Source organism: Anguilla rostrata, chromosome 16 (assembly GCF_018555375.3).
Source record: "Anguilla rostrata isolate EN2019 chromosome 16, ASM1855537v3, whole genome shotgun sequence".
In the NCBI taxonomy this organism is placed as follows: Eukaryota; Metazoa; Chordata; class Actinopteri; order Anguilliformes; family Anguillidae; genus Anguilla; species Anguilla rostrata.
This window is the reverse complement of record NC_057948.1, coordinates 16,404,690-16,430,855: the sequence shown is the minus strand read 5'-3', so window position 1 is coordinate 16,430,855 and position 26,166 is coordinate 16,404,690. Positions and strand designations below refer to the sequence as shown.

At 46.1% G+C, this 26,166-nt stretch overlaps 1 protein-coding gene across 1 annotated transcript in view; it reads left to right on the top strand.

The window, feature by feature from the left end:
* The window catches only part of LOC135241632 (nuclear receptor ROR-alpha A-like), a 245,464-nt gene that overhangs the window by 69,089 nt on the left and 150,209 nt on the right, over window positions 1-26,166 (top strand). The gene's annotated exons all lie outside the window — the stretch shown is intronic.

Below are 26,166 nucleotides of genomic sequence, written 5' to 3'. Positions count from 1 at the left end.
AGGGAAACGGTGGTATTCATTGTCACGGAGCTATTCCGTGCTCATTACCGGTCTTTATTAACTCCACAGTAAATGGGGCGAGGGACTGAAATTGGCAGTAATCGGAGGGATGGTAGTTTGGTGCTATGCTGACCAGTATAGCCGTTAAATAAGTGATGTGCGCTCGAATGCTTTATTTGAAAAAGTAATTACGTCTGAAAATATATGCGACACATTTAATTCCATGCAACGAATGAAATATTTCTGAGTATGCTATAGCATTCTATGTATTGTGTCTGAAATCATATATGAGAACAAATGTATTGACAAGAAGTACATTTGAGAACACAATTGTTATTTTTGTAAGTTTTGTTATTTTGAAGGAGGAATACACCTCTATACATATAGACCATCATCTGTATGCCACGTAATTTAAATACCATGATACCACTTTGGCAGTCTGTTTCATAATTCCTTATCCTTAGTTTCCTGTGGTCCATTATCAGTTGCAGTTGACATCTTTTGGGTTGAAAATATAATCAGTCTGTATCAGTAACACACCACATGCACTTGTCCTGAAGCAATGATTTTTGTGATTAGCAGAATATAAAGCTTGCAAACAAAGCACTGTGACCTTACTTTGCTCCAGTGCTAAGTAGTCAATGTTAGTATTCTATTTTTAAGATTCAAAGACAAACATCTGAAAATAAAGATATTAGCTCTCAGGTGAACCTGGGTTCATGTTATTCACTGTGGTCAGTTTTATGCTTTGCCTCAATCAGTATTGTGTCTTGAAAAATTCCTCTGCAACCCGATACTAAGCTTGAGTGCTGTGTAGTGCCCTGTATGGAATACACTTGCTGCTCATTGCTGGTTAGTATCCGGGTCCAGTGTAAGAACAGGATTTTGTGTGAACCGGGCCCCAAAAGAAACAAATGGCAGAATAAGTGCAACAGCTGCAGCCGGACGGACCGCAGACAGGCACTGTAGGGTTTCTGCAGCTCCGGGGTTCACCGCTGAAGGATTGGGAGTGGTGGGACGCGCAGATTTGAGCTGGTGGGGATGTAATGCAGGGACATGGGGGAACAGTGGGAGAGAGTGAAATCGTCACTGTGGGGGGGCTGCAGCCCAGCCCTGCACTCATCCAGAAACACAAAGTGTGGCTCGGCGAGATAACGCAGGCATGGAGGACGGATTTGGGCTGGGCAAACGAGTCTGAGTCTTTTTTTTTTTTTTTTGCGAAAGAGTGGCTACACCATATTTCTGGAAAACCTCTCTGCTTCCCCGTGCCTTATTCACCCGGTCTGGAGAATTAACTCTTTGCCAGCCGCGAGGCGACTCAGGCCTGCGGTTGTGTGGTGATGTGGCTGTGGAGAAAGGGAAGTGAGGCCTGGGAAATGGGGAATCAATAAGGCATTACTGAGCATTACTGTTTATTGGAATTCTAAAATGACCTCCTCTCTCATCCCTTAAGAATCCGACTACTCCCCCCACGCCCTCCGTGATTCCAATACGGCGTAGAAGAGGAATATGCCACGCCTAATTACTTTCAAAATAAATTGTTAAAATAGTTATGAAAAATGAAACTCTGCTGGGAGCAAGCATGATGAAACTTAAGAACCTTAGAATCCCGCTTCCAAATTAAGAGTCCAAAGTAATTATGTGCACTGCCAGGATAAAGAAAGTGAACATAACATTGCCATTGTTTGTAATTTTTGATATTTGTTCCTATGGAACCGTCTGAATTGTAATTGCATTTGGCTGTTGGCACTACATGCCAAAATGTGTTTGCATTTCATGAGAAAGGACATCGGAAATGAAAAAAAAAAAAAACTGGATTCAAATGTTCTTCAGACTTTCTTGGTTTGATTATTTATTTTTATTGCATGTCATAGATCATCTGTGTAGAATTGGAAATTGCTTACAAAACTGACTAAAGACTGTGATGGTGGCTGAGGACACTGTGATCAATTCGAGCACTGGTCTACCTGCTGCAGTCGGGCCATCAGGGGTACAATGCACACAGATCACTTCCTGTCAGCAAGAGACCAGAACCTGGACCAGCCTTCCAGTGGCTGAGTTCAAAAATGGTTTGGAGTAATGGGAGTGGAAAAATGAAGGAGTAGTCAAAAATATGCATTGTGTGAAACACAATGAAAAAGTATTTTGCCGTAGATACTCTGTGCCATTTACAGTGTAGGCCTCATTGCTCACGTCTACATACGTGGCGGTGGACGTGTTTCAAAGCGGTTCTTTTGGAGTCCAAGCCCCGGAACATTCCTTCATGTGGCCAGCTGTTCCAGTCTTGCCTCTGTGGCAGCCATTTTCATTTGGATTCGAGATGTTCTGCATTTTCAGAGCGAACGGGAGCCTCCTGCCAGAGGAGGATACCCTCAGCATGAATTCTCCACCTCCTGTCTTGTGTTCAGCAGTGTGGTGCAGCGCAGGATGGGATTCTCTCACGCGTTCTCCTGCGGTCCCTCCATCCCCTCTACCCGCTTATGCTGGGGGCTTCCAGTTGCTGGAAGCAGCCTCTGGCGCTGTTTCAGTTCATGAATATTCATGAAGATAAGCGCCCAATGACAGCCCATTTTCAACTGTATTGTTCTTGGCCACTTTGCCACTTTGCGGATATTCGTAAGTATTAATACCTTTCAGTAGTGTTAATACCATGCTACATTGTCCAGTTAAGTGCCGGGTTGGTAACTTTGGTGTCCTGGTTAAATTCCCAAAAAACTCTTCATCTGCCCATCTTCCTCTGCATGCAACTTTAAATTCCCCCTGCATTCCCAACCAACTTTCACTCGCCAGGTCAGTTGTGTTCACAGTTGTCCTGGCTTAAATAGGGTTAACATATAGAAGTTTGTGGATCTTTGAAGTTACTGATGTCATTGGAGGAAGATGAGCAGAAGCAGATGGTTGAAAAAAGAATTTGTCAGAGGCTGTGGAGAGACGCTTAAGCTGAGAGGCGAGTGGACCTGACACTCAATCAGGCTTCAGCTGGGCGTCAGCTTGAGCCTTCTGAAGACATATTATTACAAATTTTATCTTACCTACATCTGTTTAATATCCATTTTTATCAACACATGCTCTCTAGCGAAATCATCAGATATTATTTGACACTTTTTTGGAGCTTGAAATGAATTTGAACTTAAAATGAACAAAATTATAGTTCAACTGCCATTTTCCAGTTAGCTTCAGGGACAGCTAGATATACGTACATACTAGGCATAATTAAAATTCTGCTATGATTTATAACTGGTTGCATTGTCCAACCAAACACATTCAGTGTCTTATTTAAAAGAGCTATTTGCATTTTTTACCAGCTAAGATTACTGGATGCATTTTGAGTTAACTATAATTTTACAGTCATGTTAAGTCTTGATATCCAGCTCCTATTTAACTCAGCAGCTGGTGGCTGACTGACACCGCATGCAAACAAGTGACTTTAAACAGGCCTGTGTTTGTTGCTCTAGACCACCGTGAGAGCTAGATTGGCCCCAGTGGCTGACTGGTTGGGTTGTCTATCTTGGGGGTTTCGAGCATATGTTCTCTGAGAATGAGCTGGCGGAGGATGTGGTGGAGTCTGGCAAATGAGACGCACGCACGCACGTAAATAAAAAATCAGATTAACCTATGTGCACACAGACATGCACACATTTTCACACACTATTTATTCATTATTACTATGAATTATTTCTTGTTTTAATATTCATTGTGCTCCCTTCTCATGATGAAAATAAATATCCACACATTGCATTGAGTTCTCTCAAACAGGTTTAATAGTGCACACACAACTTGCAACAAGTTTTTTGTTGTTGTTGTCAAGTTTAGCTCACTCCTCATCAGTCTGGTTCACACAGCTTTCTATTACAAAAAGTTTGGTAGCGATGTGAATGTAACGCAGGCAATTATATATAGCGGCCCTTTAATTGGGGGTGGGGTGAAGGGGGTGGGGGGGAGCGGGGAAGGAGGGAGGGATTGCGAGTGTTAAAATAAGAAGCCCGACAGGAGCGGAGCTGCAAGGTGACCTCGGCGGCGGCGGCGGCGGCGGATCGAAGGCGCGGCGATGGGCCTGCCGTAATACCAGCGAGTCTCCCAGGACGGCTCGGGGAGGATCCGCTGCCATACCTGCGGCCTGCGCTCATTTATCTGAGCCGCCGCGCTCCGACTGCTAACGACCGGCTCAAATTGGCTTATTTTTTCCCATTTGTCAGGCCTCCAGCTGCATTGGCTTGGCCCGGCATCAGGGAGGAGGGAGTGGTGCTCGGGGGGGGGGGGGGGGGGGGGGGCAAAGAAAGTTTTGCGCTCGTTTTTCTTAATCACTTTTCTCTTCATTCTTTTTTTTTTTTTTGCCGGATTTAGATAACTTTTTTTTGTAAGCAGGCTTCCACCCCCCACTCCCATTTTTTTTTCTGGGTGTGTCATTCATGGCAGACGGGTAACCTGGACCGGGCCCTCCGGCAGCACCTTGTCCTCCTGCACTTTGCTGAAGTGTGACCCCTCTCTGGGAGTGTGAGTGTCGTGCAGGCCGGTGCGGGCAGGCTGGCTGGTGAGCCGGACGGAAAGGTTCAGGTGGCTTGTTTTAGAGGGGCCTTGGTACTCACATTTTGGGATCTCTGGTCCCTCTCTGCAGGAGCGTCTTCCCGCCCAACGTTAAATTACAGCATTATCACTTGGTCCCTATTGCAGAATCTCCCAGCCCAACGTAATTGAAGCTATGCTTCTGGATGCGGGGAGTCCATGTTCCCAGACCAAATGAACTCTGCTTCAGGAGGGGGAGTCGTTTGAAATGAATGAAGCATGGTGCACAGCATTAAATACTGCTGGGAAATCTGTGAAACCAGGAAATGTACTTTTATTGCATGATTTAACCAGAAGAAATCTGGAGAAAATATGATTTCAAAAATCTATAACAATAATAATAATAATAATAATAATAATAATAATAATAATAATAATAATAATAATAATAATCTTCTACTGCTACTAGAGCAATATTATTCCATTAATATGCTTGGCAAGATGCTAGATAAGATGCCCATACATTTACCATAAATTATTTTGTGCATTTAAATTTTCAGTAAATGTGCAAAATGCCCCCTTTTACAGCCAACTAATCACTAAAACTGTTGAGGACAGACCATAGTGCAATATGGGTAAAAATCCTGTGCTTGCATCTCTGTGTCACAATAAAAAAAAAAGTTGTTTATCTTAAAACTTCTGCAGGGCTGTTTCCTCCTGTTACCTCAGCTGCACATACGCAGCAAAGTGCCGAAGGAAAGTTTTCGTCTGAGAGATCCCCCCCCCCTTCTTCCTTTAAGACATGCTCTGCTGCCTGGGTACAGTAAAGCTCGCCAGCACAGACTCAGGCAGGCCTGTGCAGCTTCCCGCAGCACCTTGTTAATGCTAAACGGGCCTCCTAGCACTCAATTAAGGTTCCCTCGGCCCAGGTCTGCGGGGCTCCCGCTGGGTCCGTCCACCATTTTGTGCCGGCCAGGCGCTGTGGTCGCCGCTGTCGCCCCTCGCACATGTGCACTGTCTGCCGCCACTGTGCCATTGCGTGCAACGGCTCCCTTAGCACCCGCCCCCTCGCCCCATGTGCGCACGGACACGCACACCAACGAGTGTTCCCCTGCCTTTCCATCGCAGTCTAATATGGATCGGTGACTTAGCTCAGTCTGGGCAACTGCGGTATGCTGTATCTTTCCAATGCTATGTTTACAGTATTTATTTGGTATCATTTTATAAAAGATAAAATGACAAAACTGTATGTGTGTGTGTTCGTGTAGTGTGTGTGTGTGTGTGAGAGAGAGAGACAGAGAGACAGAGAGAGAGCTTGCTAGGGATGCACATTTTAAATAATTCCTTTGATTGATGATCTTTAATGTTGGTAATTGATGGCCATTTTCATTAACTATATATCTGTATAGCTCACCAATAAAAATGCAAGTGACACAAGAGGCAGTACTTTTCCTGATTCCAGTCTTCATGAATAGGTTTCTTTTCACCCACATTGAAAATACATTCGACCAGAATATCTACCACAATGTGAAAGCACAGAACTATATTTGTTTAGATGGCTGTTAAATTTAGAATAAAAGGGATGTAATCAACAAGGCTCAGACAATTTAGCATCTCTTCCTTCTGCCTGCTACACTTAAATTGATAGTGCAGATGTAGCCCAAGGATATCGCATTCATACGTGTCATAATAAATGAAAGACATTTGTTGCAGTTACAAAACTGTATTGTAACTTAATCCCACTGGCCAGTATTTCAACTAACCGACAGGGCATTGGCAAGGCAAATGGGACAGTGGAAAACATATTGCTTTGGCACGTGAAATAAATCCAGTCGGCAAGAGAGGGCACACCCACAAAAATGTTATCTGCTCTCTAGGCCCAATCCTCGAGGGGAGAAATTTGAAGAGGTCAGTTATGGTTATTTAAATTATGATAAATCTAGTAATACATATTTTTAAAATGGCAAAATAATGCTGTGTGTCTTCCCGCAGGGCAAACAGATTTAAATACCTGGATTTGAACTTTTATTTATTGCCAAGAAACCCGTGGATGGCAACAGCTAAATGGCTAAATGACAAAATGACATTTTTAACATTGCTTCTGCAGTCAGATGTTGAAAGTGAAAACATTTGACTGTGGTCAGCGAGCTAATGTTAGTGTACTTATCTTTGTCATGGGCCATAATGTAGTTGACGTGGTTCCTTACCAGGGGTTCAGTAAGATGGATGATGGGGAATGATACCTCAGGCCGCTGAGCTGGATGATTTGTCCACTCTGTAGCCACATATAGGACAGCACTATTCCGTTTATTTAGCCAAAATACCTTTGGCTGTCAGGAAGCAACGATTCAATGTAATTTTCTGACATTATAGCAGTGATAGCTAGCAGCTAGCTTGACCTATGATGGGTACCTATTTAGAATACTGACTGACGTGTGATTGTTTTCCCCCTTGATTGTTACCAACTGTACTCGCGCCGGTGCTCGGATATAGATGTCCAAACTTATCTCAGTAGGTTAAAATGTATAGCTCCATCTGGTGGACAGTTGAAATTATTATTTTCCCCGAAATTGGGGTGCAACATTAGGGGACCCAAAATAGAGTGAGTCTTTTTCATTGTTAAGCTTGATTGGCCAGAATGTGCAATGAAGAATAATCAGTCATTGATTTATCGTTAACATCCCTAGTCCTAGCATGTGTGTTGTTGGCTTATGCGCATGCTATCAGTGCCTGTGCTGGATTTGTGATTGTGTTGGAAGCCTCAGCCTGTGTAACAGGGTAGAAATCTTAAATTTGATGTTTGGAAAAATCGACTTAGGAAACTGCATATCTGTCAGGTCAGAACACTAGTGCCGGACCCTGGAACTGACCGGTTTTGCTGCTACGCAGGTAAATCAAACAAAAGCACTTACTTTATACCCTTGTGTGTGTGTGTGCGCATATGTGTGTGCATGAGTGTGTGTGTGTGTGTGTGTCATGCATATCTTAGTATCTTCGGATGATGAAATCATCATGCAATATCAACCACCCTGCTTGCGCAGGGCTTTAATGTGTCGTATAAGGGGTTTGAACCTGTTTGATGTCAATTGTAAATCTGAGATTAAATCAATTTGAATAGTGTCCTGGCCAAGTTTAATGTGACCCAGTATGTCTCTAAAGAATATGTCATTGGACACATACACACACAGGAGTGAGTGAGTGATTCAGTGTGGTATGTGTGTGTGTGTGTGTGTGTGATTTTGGAGGCGAGAGCTCGAGGCTCAGGCCGTCCTCTGATTTTCTCTGGACTGGGTCTGCCATTCTTGGACCTTTTTTTAAATCTTTTAAAAGAATTGCAGATGAAGAGGAGTGGTGCTCCTCCGTGGCGGTGGCTGTATGTTATTATGTGCTCTGACCGTCCCTGCGGATGCTCTTGTCAGCACACTGCGTTCCTTACAACTCAACATGCACCACTGTTTGTCCGTTACCTTAGCAGCAAATTCAGAATTATTATATTGTATAATGTGATGTCATGTGGTTGTAATTTGGCGCATTCATGCACACACACACACGCATGCACACACGCACACACACACGCACACACACGCACGCACTCACAAAAACAAGTATTCTCTGTGATATGTTTTTGAATGTATCATAGAGTTTGCGTTTGTTTACTTGACTTCTTAACTCAGCACTCTGAAGACGATCACAGACACCGGCTCTAATTTCCGCAGCTTGGCTGAACGGTGCGCCCGGTCTCGTTTGCGGTCTCGGTCTCTGTGAGAGCCCAGTGATGGAAAAGACCCTCAGCTTGGCAACACTCTGCTCCCTAAGAAGGCTGAGAGAAAGCCAAAGGCAGAGGTTAAGATCTCTGTTAGGCCTCTTAGCCGATGAGCCGATGTCGCTCCCCACACTTTCACTTTAATTAAGGGAAGGGACTGAAATCCCCCCCCCCCCCCCCGTCCTCCGGCCTTCCCCAAGCTGGTCACAAGGCCTGTAAAGTAAATGTATTGATTTGAGATGAGGGGTCCTTCATGAGCTGTTCTCTCCCCTGTTCTTGGCGCAAACTCACACCGCTGTCGCGGCACACCGAGCCTTCCGGTGGCTTTAGCGTGAGCGGGCCAGCGAGGGCTGGCGGGGTGCAGAGTCCCGCTCCACCACGCCGTAGCTCTCGCCTCCGGTTTCGGCTTTCTGGGGACCTGCGCTTTTTTTAAAATTGTCTTCAACAATTCTGAGCATTCCCCCAGTAATTAAGCATCTGTCTGCTGGTTTCAGTTAGTTAATGCATACTTCTGTAACATGTTCCACGTGTTTCTGCAATTTGGCACATGTGGGTTCCAGATTAAGTGCAATTTTGAGGTTTTCCAAACCGTTGTACATCACTTACAAGCAAGCAGACTCCTGTGGTTATGTATAGTCTGTTTACTGTACATGAATCCGGAGTCTAATGGTATTTGTGTCCCGTTTGATGAATCATGACAGATGTTGACATTTTCTTTTTTAAAGGCCAGTTTTGTAACACAGACAGCACTATTTTCTAGGAAATTATTTTAGCATTCAGAAGATAGACAAGCAGTGTCTAGCCAACCACAGAATCAGAGCGTGCGATTCTTTTTATCTATTAACAAAGGGTTTCATTGGTAGGAGAAGTGGTGTGCCCTTATTGGCTAATGAAGTATATGAAGTGGGCACAGTATCAGGATTAAATTATACAAACATACTATTCAGGGGGCTGGCAGTTTCTAAGTCAGAGTTCATAAGCAGAGTTTTTTGTTGTTGTTTTCATATGATTAAAAATCTAGGCCTTTTGATATATATTTTTGTGATGTGTGTGTGTGTGTGCATTTATTGTATAATTATATAATATATAATTTTCTTTCTTTTTGGAGGGGGGTGTAGAGGTGCTCTATATACATATAGTTGATCAATTAATAATTGTGACATTTTCATATATATACTAAATGGATCACCAGTTAACATTGTTTTCATACATAAATATATTCAAATCATAAATACTTTTCGACACACACATTTAATATATTTCTGTCCTCCTCTGCTTTGTGGCAGCACATATGTGTGTAACCCTGCAATAAAACTGAAGATCAATCGATGTGTTAACCATTTTGATTAGTTTTGTGTACGCCCCCTTTTGATGAAAAACGGCACGTCTTACACCTCCTTTACGTGTTCGCTACACATTCCCGTACAACAACTGAGGCAGAAACTTAATTGTGGCTAATTAGTTCCCTGGAGGTTTAATTGGTTCCGCAGACTGTATTCCCCAGTTTACCTGCAATATGCAAATCCTTCTACTTCAGTGCCTTGAAAAAAGCACAGTGGGGTGTGTATGTGTGCGTGTGTGTGTGTGTGTGTGTGTGTGTTGGGGGGGGGTGGGGGGTGATGGGGTTGTGGTTATTCAGTGAGAGAATTAAGATTAAGTTGAATATTGAAGGTAATGTGCTGAAATTTCACTCATTTCTGACATTTGCTATTCCGTGTAGTCATGGCAGGCTGATACCGGCTGTATCATTATCATTTATTTGGCTGAGGACCAGGTTAGGAAAGGGTTAACCCTGTGCTGAAATGAGATCTCTATAAAGATGACACTCCTTTCATGAGGTTTTTAGGTATGCCTGGAATTCTTAGTAGACACCTCCATTAAAACTTTATTTTGAACCAGTCGCTGTTCTTATCACTTTGTCTGACTTTTTCCCCTCATTTTTGATGTACACAATCACATTTGGAGACCCTGTAATGAAATGTAAATATTCAATAATTAGCATAATTTTTAAGGGGAATGACTGGGTTGACAAAATCCAGCTGGGCTTTGAAAGAAAGTTATCAATTTGAGCACGTTTTTCGCTCTTCAAAAATATGCTGTGCATTCACAAAACAGGTTGTTTGTGTTCCATTGCTAGTCTGCTAAGCTTTTTATTTTGGAAAAAATGGCCCTGGAAGGAAGGATACACAATGACTGTAAATGTGATGTTGTATTAAAGAGAAGTGGACGAAAACACTGCTGCTTTAAATTGTCACCAAAAAGAGGAGGCATGTACTCACGCCTGACACGCATCCTTGGACAACAAGGGATGTCCTGTTTTGTTTCTATAGCAACTGGGGCCCTTTCCTCAGCCTGTGCTGACCAGGCCTGAGTAAACAGCGAGTGGTTAAACCCTCAGACAGCAGACAGGCAGCTGCACTTCCCTCTAACAATTTGGAAGCCTTTTTTATGACTATTTTCTTGTCGTGGGGCTACAGCCATGTCCGGACTTTTCTGCAGGAAATGACCTCACCCCCACTGCTTCTCATTTAAAATTTCAGACATTGCATAGACGTATCTGTCTTGGAAAATGGCTAATTATAGCAAGGTGACAGTTTAACAAATGACATTTAAGGGAGACGTTCAAAGCACTTGCCGTCAGAGCGGTGATATTCTAGGGGGTGGCGAGAATTACAAGAGCTAAGAGAGAGGTTTAACGAGGAACTCGGGTGCAGAATTAAAAAAAACTGAGGCTATTACATCATTCAAATTTTCCACTTGGCAAAAACTTGGCCAAGTCGCCAAGGGAACCTGCACGGTCAATGAGTAATGGAGTGGAAGGCCAGCGTGCATTTCCTGGTTGGGGGTGGGAGTTCCTCTGTTTTGGGGTTTGTATATTTAACGTGATAGATTACTGGGCAGCCAGCCCACGTCCCTCTTGCATGATGTCACTGCATTTAATTTACATATTTACCCCAGGCAGGAATCTGAAGCAGCAGCATGTTCCCTTCCATCTGCACTTTGAGAATATTCAGCGAATCGGTTCTCCGTTTAAAGACTCTTTCTGTTTTACTCCCTTTTAATTAAAAAAGCCATTTTTGTAGTCTGCTGTAAAATATGTCAGATTTTTCATGTTTAAGTTAACCATTTATTTGCTTTAATTTGCTGTTGGTTTTCATGGACATGACTAACATATTTTTTGAGATGAAGCAGGTTTATTTCTTCAAATTTAATTTATATAATTCTTTAATTAATTCAAAGAAATTATTTTTATTCTTTTTCCACATCTGGGAAATAAATGCAAGCAGTGGCAAAGTTGTGTACGGGGCATACGATAAAGTGATAAGCATGCCAAATTCACACTTAACACTCAGACTGGCTTAATGTCACTTCACAGTCAGATATACCCTTTTTAATGATGAGTTACCTTGTTAAGAACATCATGAGCTTTTCATTTGAACTCTGATTTTAAATAACTAAAATGGTCATTCAATCAGCGTGCTTTGTGCGTAAGTGCGAGCAAGCGTTTTCCCAGCATGCTCCATCTTATCTTGCACAATTTCTTACTTGTTTTCCCCTATTTTGTCTTTGAGCATTTTATTGACCTCCCAACTTGAGGATGCGTAAGAATTTAAAAGATGTAAAAAATGTTTGTGTTCATCGGTTGTAGTCAGGAATAAAATACCAAACTCTGTGGTTAGATGAACGCCACGGAGCTGTCGACAGTAATTGTGAATCAGTAGCCTTCATTTTCAGTGCTCTGCAGTTTTTGTCATTAGAACCCCATCCTTCATTGAAAGTGAACAACGCCCTACTTCTATTTTTGTGTTGATATAGAATGGAGGACCAGGAGTGCACTATATCATTCATGCATAATGCAGGAGCGGTAGAAAAAAAAAAAAAGAGAGAAATGTGAGCGCAGATTGCCTTTCTGGGAGAAGTGAATGGAAACCTGAATTTGACATTTGCTAATATCCTACAGCAAAACTTTTGTTTGAAAAGATGGGGATGATAATTGCCACACCAGAAGAAGGGCTGTGGAGCCATCTGGGTATTGTGGGTGACTGCAGGGACGAATTGAGATTGGAACTGGGTAATTGCAAAGACAAGGGGCTGAGAATAAATGGGAAAAGGGTTCTTTACTGTCAGATGGAGGAAGGTCAATAGTACAAACGTATGACATCCGCGCGCGATACAGTGTATTATTCACAACGCACACAGGGGATCTGAGTCTTTTCTTAGATATCCAATCCGTCGCTTTCGTCTGTGACGCCGGAAACGAGCCGATCTGCGCCGGCGTTGGGCAGGTGGACACGGTGCGGTCTGAGACACGCCGTGTCAGCTGCTCTAGGGCGCGGAGACAGGCGCGCGGGAGTTGTTATTCGTGCGGGGGGGGGGGGGGGGGGGGGGGTTTGTGCTTTTTATCCAAACCTTTATTTGATTAATGCTTCCGCGGTGTTGTCGGAGTCCTTATACATTTCCCTGAAGATGAAAGGGCCAACAACACCAATTTATCTCTCCAGATTAAATATTGATCACTCCGGGCGGACGGGGTGTCGGGTGTCTTTGCGGAAAATGAATGTCAAATTGTAGGCGGCGTCGGTTGGCAGAGTTCGGTCCAGTTTCAGTTTTGAAATGTTTTTTTTAAATCAGTTTTTTTGAATCGCAAGGCATTTATTGATCCCTTCCACAGGTGGAGAGCTACAAGTAACAACGACAAAAAAACATTTGCATGTTGACATGATGACGTGGTTGCAGAAGTAATCCATTTAACTTGGCCTAAGCTTCTCTTGCGTTACCGTGAACTCTTGACTGTTTGCTCGCATTGATCATTGATCAGTCTTAAGCTGTGGTTGGGGGCGTGGATTACGGGAATTATTTGCGGTGCGGAATTATATAAACAGAAAGTCTTTGTTTGACATGTTCCGTGTCCATAGCAACAACTCAGCAAATCGCGTTTTGTTTTCCTCTCGCTGGAGAAATTACAACAATGCGCGGGACCCTGGGCGCTGGGAAAGGCCTGGGGGTTTGGCAGGAGGGAGCCGATTCCATTTCTCCCGGACTTAGCGGAGACGATTTCCGAGCGCGTAGTCAGGGGGGGATGAATGGAGGCCTTGTCCCGGGCCTGCTAACGGAACGGGGTTCGGCGAGCCCCTCGTCTTCCTAATCAACCATTAGAGAGGGCTTTCATCAGGATGTTAAAGAGGAATGGCAGCGCGTATGCTCCCAAGGATACGGGCTGCTTCCCGACCGTGGTTCGCGTTGTCTGCTCGCATTTGAAGCGACGGCGGATGATGACTTCATTGTTAGGAGTGTAGCGAAGCGCACAAATTGTAGGGTGGGGGCAGGGGAAGGCCGGAGCTAGAAAAACCGATACGGAACGAGAAGTGATCTTATGCATTTAAAATCAAATGTGCAGCTGGAAGGAAGGTATTCACAGTCCAGGATGCATACTGTGCCGTATCTTAAATATTACATTAAAGGGCCATCACATCAAACTAACCGGACGGCAGTACTTTTTATACACAAACGGTATTGTCGAAATCATTTTAACAGTGTATCACGTGTCTCGTGTTTTCCCAGCTAAAGACACTTTTCTGTGAAATTACTGAAAGATTCGAGAAAAAGGGTGTCTTGTTGCCAATATTTGTCTGCATAAACATGTACATTGTTCAGTTTTCATGGCATCATTTTGCATGTGATTCAGCTTCCTGGAAAGGCTTAGAGCTCAGGGCTGTTTGGTCATGGCACAATTTCCCTGTTTATTTCTGTGCGACGGAACGGCGAAAACAGCAACCGCAGGGTCTCAGGCATGAACAAGAGCTGCACAACGTTTTCCAGGTTTTCGCTGTTTTATGTCCTGTAGTATTTGGTTTTCAAAACGGGTACCTTAAAATGAAGCAGCTGAGATGGTACTTGCTATGGCAGAAAACAAAGTTGTATGTGACACCAGGGTACTATGAGAAATATTAGTTTTAGTTCTTTTTTTCAAGAAAGATGCTTGTAATCCTCTGTGTGTCATGTCATGAGAGTTACCTACCCTCTGACATAATCATTCAGCATGGTCTGGTGTTTAAACCTGACTGTAGCACAGCCAGTTGTGGTTGGCAGCCCCTAAGGGTGGCCTTACTGCAGCCTTGGGAGGGAGGGCGTTGGTCATCCCCATCACAGCACATAAGAGTAGCAGTGGCTAACAGCATGGAAACTAGCCGTCATCTGATTATTCCATTACCAGTACTTTTGTGGTTCCTTACTATCTTATACATGTAAACATGATTATAACTGTTGTGATGGAACAATGTTGACAGAAACCGAACATTAAAACACACCAGTGACCTGTGACTCACTTCATGCTGTGGAGTTGTGATGTGATGGAGAATTACTGTTTTCTAAATCCCACAGATTATTGAATGTGACTACAGAATTTTGAACAAAGTATTTGTGAGCCAGCAGGGGGCTTTATTTTTTATAAACCAAGACTGCAAGACTAGTGCAGTGACGGGGACACAGTACAGTAGGGTGTATAGGTCTAGGCGGTTGGTGCAGTGTGAAACTGAATTGTGACACATTAAAGTTCCCATGGCACTCAATAGTGTAGGGTTGATAAACCTGGTGTCCTGTCAGATTTGCCACACCGTATCTCTCATTCTAGGGACCCAATTATCCCCTCATCCCTTCTATGCCCTCCCTCGCATTTCCTACCCACATCGTTTCTCCGGGTCACTGGAGTAAAGAGCCATTGCTTCTCAGTTAAACAAAGATTACATTAAACAAATAAGTAAAAATGTGATCACAGCTGCAGCGAAGCTCGGCTTTAAGGAGCTGAAATATTCAGTTGCCGTTTTTTTAACGGTGGCGTTTCTCCGGTCGCGTTGTTCTCCCGAGGAAAGCTTAATTAGGGGTGTGTGGTGCCGCGCGCGCCTCCCGAGCGCGGAGCACCTCCTCCGTCAGGAGAGGAGGCGATGGGGGGGAGAGAGGAAGGCATCAATTAGCTCCTCTCGAGGAGGAAGGAGGATACTCCGCGGCTAATGAGTGTTTTGGGCTCACCTGCTGTTACGTAATTTATATCTTGTTAAGTCATCCATCAATTCCCCGGCACGCGGTGGCTGAGCGAATGAGAGAACGCGGCTGATATCGCCGGTGGAACGGGGCCAAAATGCCTGGTGGGGCGAACAGAATATAACAGTATGCTTTTTATTGGGATATTAATGTTTAGTGCTTTCATATCGTGGAGAACTCGCAGAGGTTTCTTTGTCTTCTTAAGTGTTTTATACTTGGGGTATACTTCTTTTTTTTAAATCCCAAGGCCCTTAAAATTATCACCCTGTGGCTAAGGACCCCCAACTCAATGCATTTGTTAACATTTTGACACCTTTATTTTACACCCACTACACATTTGTTCAGCACCTACTACAGGCTGCAATGAAATAACTGTTTAACGCGCTAACACACACTCACACTAGTGCACAGATGCATGTCTAAATTACAATGCCTTCGTATTAGTAATCTAGCTATGTAAGTCATAAAGTAGCTGTGTATTAAAATATACATATTTTCTAATTGCTGCTATATGACATTTTTAAGGGATGCAAAATATTCCTTGACAGAGAATTCAATACGCTTCACAGTACACAGTTTACTGATACAGGAAAGATACAAATGCACATACAAATGCATTGACTCAAATTACAATTTGATCCAATTCAGCTCTGATTCGATCAAGATTCAACTCATCTCTGATTTAGTTCAATTTAGCTTAAATTCAATCTGATTCTGCTCCAATTTGATAAGATTTGATTCAGCTCAGTTTAGCTCCCATTCAATTCAGTTCAGTTTAATTTAACATGTGTTGTCTATGTTTTCAGCAGAAATCCTTAATTCTGGATCATGTTCAAAGTCAAAATGGTAATTAGATGTATAGATGATACAAGTACTAGTAAATGTATTGTGAAGGCAAATGTTTATCCAAATTGGACTTAAAATTGTTTGATGCATAGAATTGATTTTCTCTTTCTGACATCTTTAGGCAACCAGTAAGAAAGATTTTTACTGGTTGGAGCAGACGTGATACGAGTGTGGTGTGTTTTCCACGTTACTAGTAATGAGGGGGAGGATAAGCGGGTATAGATAATGGATGGATGGAAGAAAAAAAAAGAGTTGGCCTAAACAAAAAATGGAAACCAAGATATTACATTCAATTTAATAAAAATTCTGTTAACGTATGTGACATTCTAAGGTGGCTGCTGCAAAGCTAGATACTTGGATTGGTGCTTGGGTTCAAACTGATAAATCTTTATTCTCCTAGTAATTTATGAGAAATAAAAAAACCCCCAATTTATTAAATACCATCTTAGGGAGCAAAATGTCAGGTTGTAGATTTACAGAAAACAGCTGTTGTGAAAACTCAAATCCACCACACGAATGTGTGATCCACGATCACTCCCCTAAACACATCCCTGTACTAGCCCTTCTGTCCAACAGCGGATTTGCGTTTGATTTTCATTAGCTCCCGTGTGCCATGCGCAAAATTCCACTGACAGTTTTAATTCACACTTAACAAAATAATAATCCAATTATGGAGTTTGACATGCATTAATAAATCAATAGGTTTAGCTGGGATTACCGGTTTACCGTGACCCTGGTCTATATTTAGGATTTGGGGGGGATTGCGTCTTTTTCTTTAATGCGATAGACGTTTCAGTAATGGAGATTGGAGTTGTGGGCCAAGCTGAACTGCTGGTCCTGGAGCTGCGCAGTGGTAACTCGGCAACCATGGAACACACTAGCCGTCACCTGTCCAGGTGTGTGGTACCTGCTCCCGTCTCTCAGTTATCTCCACTTCACACATCTGACAACTTCCTGGGGGAGAAGAAATCTACGCGGAGAGGAGGGATAGCGTCTCGGCTGCCCGCTTCCCGTAAGGTGTGACTGCAGCTATCAGATTTAGCGGATGTCCCTCGGCTGGCGGCGGTCTGACTAAACGTCTCGTTTGAGCCGCGCGGACGGACGGAGAGAATGAGAGAGAGAGCCGCGGAGCTCCCTGTTCTCCCTCCCGCTCGACTTCCAGCGCTGACGGGCAACGGTGTGGAAGCGCCGGCGCTGCCGGATGGGAAAACCGAGCCGGACGCTATCGGGGGGGGTAGCGCTTTTGTTCTGAGGAGAACTGCGAGAGGGGGCCGTCTGGGCCCCGGGGCGAAGGAAAGCCGGCAAACGGATCAATCTTTGTGATTACGGCTGGCGGGGAGGTCCGCAGTCGCCGTGATTACATAAACTATTATGCCGGTGATGGACAGCCGAGCTTTCTGTGGGAGACGCGGAGTAGCGCTCACGAGAATGACAAAAAGACCGCTTGTCAGGCCAGACAAAGCTGAAATGGATGGATACACCAGCTGTACTTAGGGAAGGAACTTCAATGTAAAACTTGTTTTGAGAAAAAGTTCCAGCGTCCCTGATATCGGCGTGGGTGTCACCTCGCCCAAATCTGCCTGCAGCACCGAGCTGACCGTCCCCCTCTGGGTACAGCGGGGCGTTCGTTTAAGGGCCCACCGGTAAATTCGGCGGCAAATGAGTTTTCAGGAGCTCCGTTTCCAGAAGGAGCGGGAGTCCTCAGAGGTTTTCTGTCTGCTCAGATGAGGGAGATAAAGGAACCTTCTCCCTTTTCAGTCAGGTTGTTATGGTAACAACTGTCACTGCCCACCTCTCTGAAGTCTGCTGGGATATGCAGGGGGGCAGCTGCAGTCACCGTTCTCAAGTGACCGCCTCTGCCGATTCTGTTCCTAGGCTTGCGTACCTTGCTCTTTGTCGCCCCCTGTGGCCGTTTAGGTGGGTGCACCACAGGCCTGATGCTCTGCTTTGAAAGTCCTGACATCCCCATTCAACTGAACCATCTCTTTTATAGTGAGTGACATTCAGGAGATCCCAAGGAGAAGGTGGGCCTGAAGCTGGATGCTCCCTCTCCAGTTTGACAATCCCCCCAGAGTGCAGCTAAACTCTCCTCCCATGGCAACTGCCGGTCATTTACTCCTCTCTGAGGATCCTCAGGCTCCCTTTTCTCTGCCCCCTTCTTCATCCCTGCATCCCTGTATTTAAGGAACACCACCTCTGTGGTCCTTACATGCTGTATTTACTGTTCTGTATCAGCTGCCCCTGACCGCCATTTGCTGGCTGTGTGTGACCTGGAAGGAAATGGAGGCACTGAAGCTGTTAGGCTCCTCCCCTATCCCCATCTCCTCCACCTCTAGCCGCACACACACGTCCAGACCCCATCTCCAGCCTCAGCTTCACCACCATCTCCAGCCAACATCTGTCTAATCCCCAGCCCCACATAGCTACACATCCCATCCCGGCCCCACCCCCGGCTAACAGCAGCCCCGCCCCTAACCACCCCCCCTCTCCTCGGCAACCCCCCTCTCGAGCTCCGCAGCCGCGCTTCACCCTGAAAACGGGCGCTCCTCCTCCCCCCGCCCCCCGCTCCGCGCCGAAGATAAGGTGCGCGGCCTGTCGGCGGCTAACTGACAGGCCTGGCCTCGCTCGCCGGTGCCTCTTACCCGATAAGTGAAAATGTCAGCATGATTTGAGGAAATGTCATTTATCTTTGGGTTTCTGGCTGCGTCCGACGCCCGAGCTCATTACGGACATTTACAGATATTTACAGCGTGCTGTCGCCGGCGCCCTCTCAAATGATTGGAATTTCTCGCCAGGCGACGGCGGGGTTTTTTCCTTTTTTTCTTCGGAGGGAAAAGGTGTGAACCCGAGTGCCGGCGATAACCGGGTCGGCCCCGCGCTGCTGCCAGGCTATTTTACATTCCTCAGATGTGGTTATTGCGCAGATTCGGTTACCCTCGTTTCATGCCGTGGGCAGCAGCTTTCCAAACGGCTTCTCCGTCCCTGAAAGTGGGTGCTCATTAGACGGTTGTTATTTTCTGCATTTTTATTTCATTTGATGCAGAGATTGTGCATATTATGAGAATCCTTTGATGCGTAATTATGCACTGGACTGGGATGCAATTGCCACAGACGTATTACCGTAACTGGAAGGGGAAATTCTGTTACTATTGCATCCTGCACATGCCTGGCAGGCAGAAACAAGGCTTTGAACCCGGTGACCTCTTTATGCATAGTCAGCACACTCACATGCGCCAGGAGGGCAGGTTCATTGGGAAGATTGGCAGCAGGGGGTTGGGGGGGTGGGGTTGTTTGGAATACTGGCAGTGTGTGGGAGGGGCTGCTGGGAAGATTGTCAGAAGAGGGATGGGTCTGCTTGCAAGCTTCATAGCGGAGGGACGGGGCTGTTTGGAAGATTTGCAGCAGATGGGCGGGGCCACTTGGAAGACTGACAGCAGAGAGCTGGGCATGTTAAGAAGATCACCCTGACACCTGCCATGCCTCCTCTTTGTCAGTTATGACCCTGGGAAGTGTCACTCACCTTGATGGACAGGAAAAGGACACGCCCACTGTGTCAGGCCGATGGTTCTCACCACAGTACTAGTTTCAATGCACAGCACCCCTTGTGTAATCCTGATTTAGTGGACACTTCCTTATCCTTACACCATACAGAACAAGGATTTCATCTGTTTGGCTTAGCTCAGTGTGTGATCTGTTTTACACTTCTGTCAGCATAGGCTAAGGCAAGCCATTTGCAGTTTAAAACCAAGTTTCGACAAACACGATGAACGCAGTGGTTGCCACTCTGTGTACATGTGAAAATATATTTATATACTGGAGTTATACTGTGTGATATCCCTCTTTACAACAGATAAAACAGATTTTTAAAAATGAAATTGACAAGGCATAGCCTAATATGTGTTGGAAGAAGGTCTGAATATTTTTCGGTTTCCAGTAAGAAAGGAAAGTACAGGGCTAACAGAATGGTTTTCTGGTAAATGGATGTTGCCTACCATGTGAAACATCTTACAGTAATAACAGATTGTACTTTCAATGGAAAAGAAGAATGTGGAGTGGCTGGTTTTGCAGCAGCTACTGTTATTAGTGTCTCAGGCTATGTGTACTAGGGGCTATGCAGTGAAGGCTTGTGCTCCTTGCTTCATGTGTGTGGCTTGTGATGTTTCAAGGGCCTCTTGGAGCTCATGGGGTACTGGTTGTTTTATTGAGTAAACGCATCACAGTTATGTAGTCTTCAGTAGGTGAGTCCGTTTGGCAGAGCCCAACCATTCTCAGGATTTGTAAGCGCTTGTGTTCTGGCTTGATTTGAAGCTGAAGATGGCTCATTCATTTTTTTCTTTTACTAATTTTTATCTTCTTTTACCTATTTTTGGCACTCAGTTTTTATTTCCCTTCCCTGGAAATTCAGGGTTAAGATCAGCAAGTTTGATTTAGCGGGTCTGGATCAAAGCAGCGATGGCACTTCTAATCACGTCATCGTTTTTAATGTCTGATTCAAACTCGGGCTCATATATTATTCACCGAGACTCCCACCCGCCCCCTTTCTCTAATGCATTACACACTATGCAGTGCCTTAGCTCCGGCTTCTGCTCGCTTAAAGGGATCTGTCTATTTTAGGGGACACTTGAAATGTTTTTCACGGTGCATTCGTTTTTTGGGCTGCTATTGTTGACTCGTATTGACGTTTGTGGAACAGGCTGATGAAGCGTTCGCCACCCCCCCGCCCCCACCCCCCCTTCACGAGCAGATCCAGCCTATCGTTGCGCAGCGGGCTTCGGTTTGTTTTCGGGCCGCGTGTTTTGGGGAGGGGCGGGTTGGGGGGGTGGGAGCTGCCTCGGTGATGTACAGCCGGTAGTCCTCCCCGACTGGGAGTGAAAAAGGAGGCTGCGCCTTTAACTGGGGCCCTCTGCGGGGCCCTCGGGGAGCCAGCCGGGCGAGTGTGTTGTCTCTCGCTCTTAACCAAATTTATTGCCACTCTGTCTCTGTTTCCCCTAACAAAGGTGCAGGCCCGCAACTCCCAGCTTATTTGTCAAAGCGCCGCACCTGTGAGGGTTCCTGCTCAAGATAAATTTTAGGTTGGTGCGGTCGGCCAGGAATAAATCTCTTTTTTCTTTCCTTCTTTCTTTTTTTTTCCACAGAGTGAGAGAGAGAGAGAGAGAGAGAGAGGGAGAGGGAGGGGGGGTGGGCTTTCAAGGGACGCTTGGCTCGTTTGCTCGCTCGCCCGCCCGCCCGCTCGCCCGCTTGGAGCGCCCCTGTGTAAGCTGTGATAAATTGCACTTTTTGTTGACGCCTTCATTGGGTTATTTGTGGATCATTAATTGCAGCGAAAGAAAAAGAAAAAAAAAACTTGTTGGAGCGGAGGAGAGGGCTTCCACGCGGTCGCCTGGCGAAGGCACCCGGGAGCCGTGTTCTCCGCATCATTTCCTGTTTGTGGGGAACGCTGGCGCGGGGGAGCGGCTCCGTCAGAAACGGAGCGCAGAAAGTAGGATGACAACCGTGAGGGCTTCCTTCCTTCTCTGTTTCTCCCCCTCTCTTCTCCACAGCCCGCAGGTTTAATCTAAGCTCCTTCGGAAACTGAAAGGGTTTGTAAATCCCCCCTGGCGCGTATTCGCGCGGTCCTGAGAAGGAAACACGCTTTCATCGCGGTGAGGACGGCGCCGCGGCGCGCGTCGAAATTTCGCCCGAGCGCGTCGCTCCGGTGGGCTTGGGCCTCCGGGATATTACCAAACTCTACCGCTCTCTTTGTTCTGAAACTCCGGGACCTCCTCCGTCTCACTGTTGCCACACTCTACTTGTGAAACAGTCAAAGCGATGCCAGTCAGACAAAATATTTTAGTTCATTTGTTTTGTATGCTGGCAACATCTTGTCGGGTTGCGCAAACCTTTAGGCTGTGGCAGCAGTGTAGTGTAATGGCTAAGGAGCTGGTCTTGAAACCTACAGGTCAAAGGTTCAATTCCCAGGTAGGACCTTGAGCATTGCTTCAGTGTACAATGTTACCATTACAGTGTAAATGCAATGTAAAAAAAAAAGTTGTGGCTGTAATGTAATGTAAACCTGAGCATGTGGTTGAAGCATGTGCTCCCCGGTCAGCATTCAGGCCTTGAACCGCAGTGGTGAAAACCCAGAAAGCTTTATCGAATACCTCTCCCCCGTCCCCTCTCAAGGATTTGCGTGTCTTGAAGGAGAAAAGGGGGCGCCTGACACAGGGGTGCTGGGGCGCACTGTTAATTAAGAGCTGGTTTAACGATGCGGGTTTTGCGCGGCGGAACACCGCAAAGCACTTCAAAGGGCGAGCGGAGCGTAGCGGCGAGGCGGAGTAATGAGGCCTCCTCAGTGTGCTGAGGCCCCGCCCAGCCTCCGCTCTCCCGGTCCCGCTCCGAGATCGCTCCGATTCACTCTTACTCTCGGGTAACTAATAAAATTAAGGTTTGCATTTATTTGTAAGTTGTAGTTATGCACAAATGTTGGATTCCAGGCCTGAGTCATACCCCTCTGTTTCTCTGACATCCTCCTCATCTGAGCCAGCTGACCACTGTGTGTGTGTGCGTGCGAATGTGCGTGTCCATTTTGTGTGTGTGTGTGTGTGTGCATGCATGTGTGTACGCGTGCATTTTGTGTGTGTGTGTGCGCGTATGTTTGTGTGAGTGTGTGTGTGTGTGTGTGTGTGTGCGTGTTTGTGTGAATGTGCGTGCGTGTGTGTATGTGTGAGTGTGTGTGTGTGTGCGTGTGCGTGTGCATGTTTGTGTGAATGTGTGCGTGCGTGTGTGTGATCCGTCCCCATGCAGCTCGCACTCTTGTCAGTGCAGGGCCGATGAAATAAAAAGCGTGGTCCTGGCATTGCCCTTTCTTCACTAAGCACAGACAAACTGCTGCAGGTCTGTTTCTCTCACAAACGGCCCAGCTGTGGGCTTTCCCAGCATCCTGTGCTGGAGAAAGACTGGCGTTTCTGAGGAGTGCGGGGCACCCTGCAGATCCCGCCACGCTGGAGTTTCGTTCCGGGCCGGTAGCCGGGAACAGCGGGGCGGGCAGACGTGCCTCACGCCCACCGCGGCGACACACGCACCGGTGTAAAGCATGTGAGATCACATGTCCCATCATGCACCGTGTCCCGCTGAGCGGGGACCTTATACGCAGGGGCTGCCGATATCTCCCTCCTGCCACGGCTGTCACGCGTCGCTCACTCACACTGCGTCTCCCCACTCTGACCTCCTGGCCGCGCTGTTAGACAGGCGCCAATCTCCTGGCCGGCGGCTGCCTGGGGCGGGGGCGGGGCGGCGGGGTTGTGGTTGCCGGGGGGGTGGTAACTTCTTTGAAAGGATTATGATTTTCTCTCCTCCCATCCTCAGGGTGCTCTGGCCTTTCGCTCGACAGGCAGGCGTATTTTTAGCCGTGGCGGAGCGGCTACGAGTCGCTTCACAAACAGGGGGCACACCCCCCCCCCCTTCACTTATGTGATTATTTTTCTTTTAGAATTCCTGTTCTTCGCTTGTTTGATCTGGCAAAAGACACAAGCGATAATAATCTTGGTTTAATATAATAATAATAATCTGTTTTTAATAAATAATCTGTAACTTCCTTTGAGGGAGCGACAGCGAGGCTTTATTGCCGCTCTCGGGCAGCTGTATTGCATCACTGTGTCATGTGACCAAAATGGGGCCCCCCACAACGGCTGAAGGCCCATCATCTGAGGACCCTCGTCGTGATGGCTAAAATGGCTCCTCTGTGCTTAGTAAACAGAGCACGGGGCCCAAGATCCCCCCTTCTTCATTGTGCGAGGATTGGTAATTTTGAATTTGCTGCTGCAAGTCGCCATGGCTCCCAGTCACAGTTGTTATTTTGTGCAGTAGCGCGTTCGGCGCCCTTCAGACAGAGAGCGGTCCGTTGTTGCCGAGCGCTGTGCAGGCGGGCCTGTATCCACTTCGTCCTTCCAGCCCTGAGTTACGATTCCAATGGTGAAACAGCGCTGAAGGACGGATAAACCTAAATATTGTTCCACCGCATTAAAACGACTGAATGCGAGACCTTCATTTGTACTACTGTGGTCCGGTGGGGAGAGAATGTAAGGAAAAGAAAAAAAATAATAATATTGTATAACCCAGTATCTTCTGTTCTGTGGTCGGACATGGCTCCAGATATCTTTTACGTAACTAGTATTGACAGGGGAGGTCACCGAGCTGGCTCGAAAATGCATGAACACAGAAAAAAAAGTTAACCTTAAATTCATTCTATAAACTAAATTACTGCAGGCTGTACGGAAAGCTTTTGGTTGTTTTATTGGTTTATTGCGGTTTAACGTCCATCTTGTCCAGGTCTTGTGAAAGTGATTCTGTATCTCAAAGGGATTTTCTTGTTAAATAAAAGTACATATTTTTTCATTTTAAAGGCAACCTCTGTTATGTCCTGTGGCAGTGCTGTCTGAAAGGGATCTCAGACAGTGGACATACAGCAGAGATGGTGTCTCTATTAGCTTGATATGAATTTAGCATTAAACCATGCAGATAAAGCAATCCATCTAACAAGCACAGAGAATATGCTGCAGTTAATTAGGCCCCGCCAGAAAACACAATTTGTAAGTCCACTAATAACAGCTCAAAAGAAAGATCCAGGTGAGGTAATTCTCTTTTTCAATAAATCTTAACTGTCAGTGGCTTTTGTTATCTTAATGGAATTATAGCCCTAAGTACTTCTTACATTAAACACCTGCTATTGTTTCTCTCCACTTTACACACAGAGATTGTCAGGTCTCGTAATGAGACCCTCAGGTGGGTTCAAATTTGCATAGATATTTCTGTAATGTAAAATCCATCACGGGCACTGTATACCCCCCCCCCCCCCAAAAAAAAAACCAGTCAGGTACTTTCCCCTGTGTTACTCATTCTCTTTGATAACCTCAGGCTCTTTTAACTTGACTGGCGTTCAGCCAGAACCTTGTACCGTGCAGTTGAACAGGAGGACAAAAAGCTTCAACTGTAGCAATCAGATGTATTGCCAGAGCTGAACTGACACGATGCTCATGCTAGCACGCTGCCCAGCGCCTAAGGTCTGGCTTAGACACATAGCGTGTCACATAGGTGCCGGAGGTGATGGCGATTATGTGCCAAAGAGATGAAATTAGACCTCGGGGTGTGTTAGAATGCCATTGGAGAGTGTTTGAGCTGTCTGGGATCAGGATAGTGTAGCGTGCAAATATCATCATCAGCCGGTCTCCTGTTTGTGGTGGCTTACCACGTGTGGTCGGGTGCTGTTGTGTGCGTGCTTGGGGTTTGTGCGGTGCATGTGTGTGTGCCGTGTGTGCGTGTGTGTGTGCGCGTGCGTGCATATGTGTGTGTGTGTGTGTGTGTGTGCTCATGTGTGTTATTTCATTTTTGTAGTCTGAATGAAACAGCTTCTATAGCTTTAAGGAATTCTTTATAAAGCACCCATGTTATCTGATGCAGTGGCGCCACTGCTAAGCTTAGTGTTGCAAAGAGGCATTGATACCAGCCTGGAATCTTCCCTCCGTTTCAGGAGCGAGCCGCACCTTTAACGCTTTCCAAATTAGGCGAGAAGACAGCGAAAAAACCATCGCTCCCTCGGATTCGCCGCATCCGTCAGCCCCCGGTGTGACAAATTCGGGCTGCGTCTGACTCCTCCCCCCTCCGTTCGCGGTTATATATCACCGAAACCCCGCTGATTTTAAACCGGCGGCCGTCGCGGGGAGGGGAGGGGCGGAGCGCCGCGAGGCTGAGCCGCCGTTTCCTTTCGGGCCAGCAGAGGGCGGCGCTCGCAGCGCGCGGGCTCCCGCGTGACCTTGCGGGAAGTGTGTCCTGGATAGCGTGGCGGAGCCGCGGGCGGGAAAGCGCAGGACGGTGCGGCCTGGCGCCTCCATGTCCGCGGGTCTGCAGGTCCTCCAGTGCGGGCTGCATCCTGAACGCATGCGTCCTGCATCAGGGCTCTTGCCCTCTGTGTGGCCCGGGCTGCACACTGCTGAACATTCCTTCCTGCGAATCATCTAAAATTATGCTGATTTTTTTTTGTT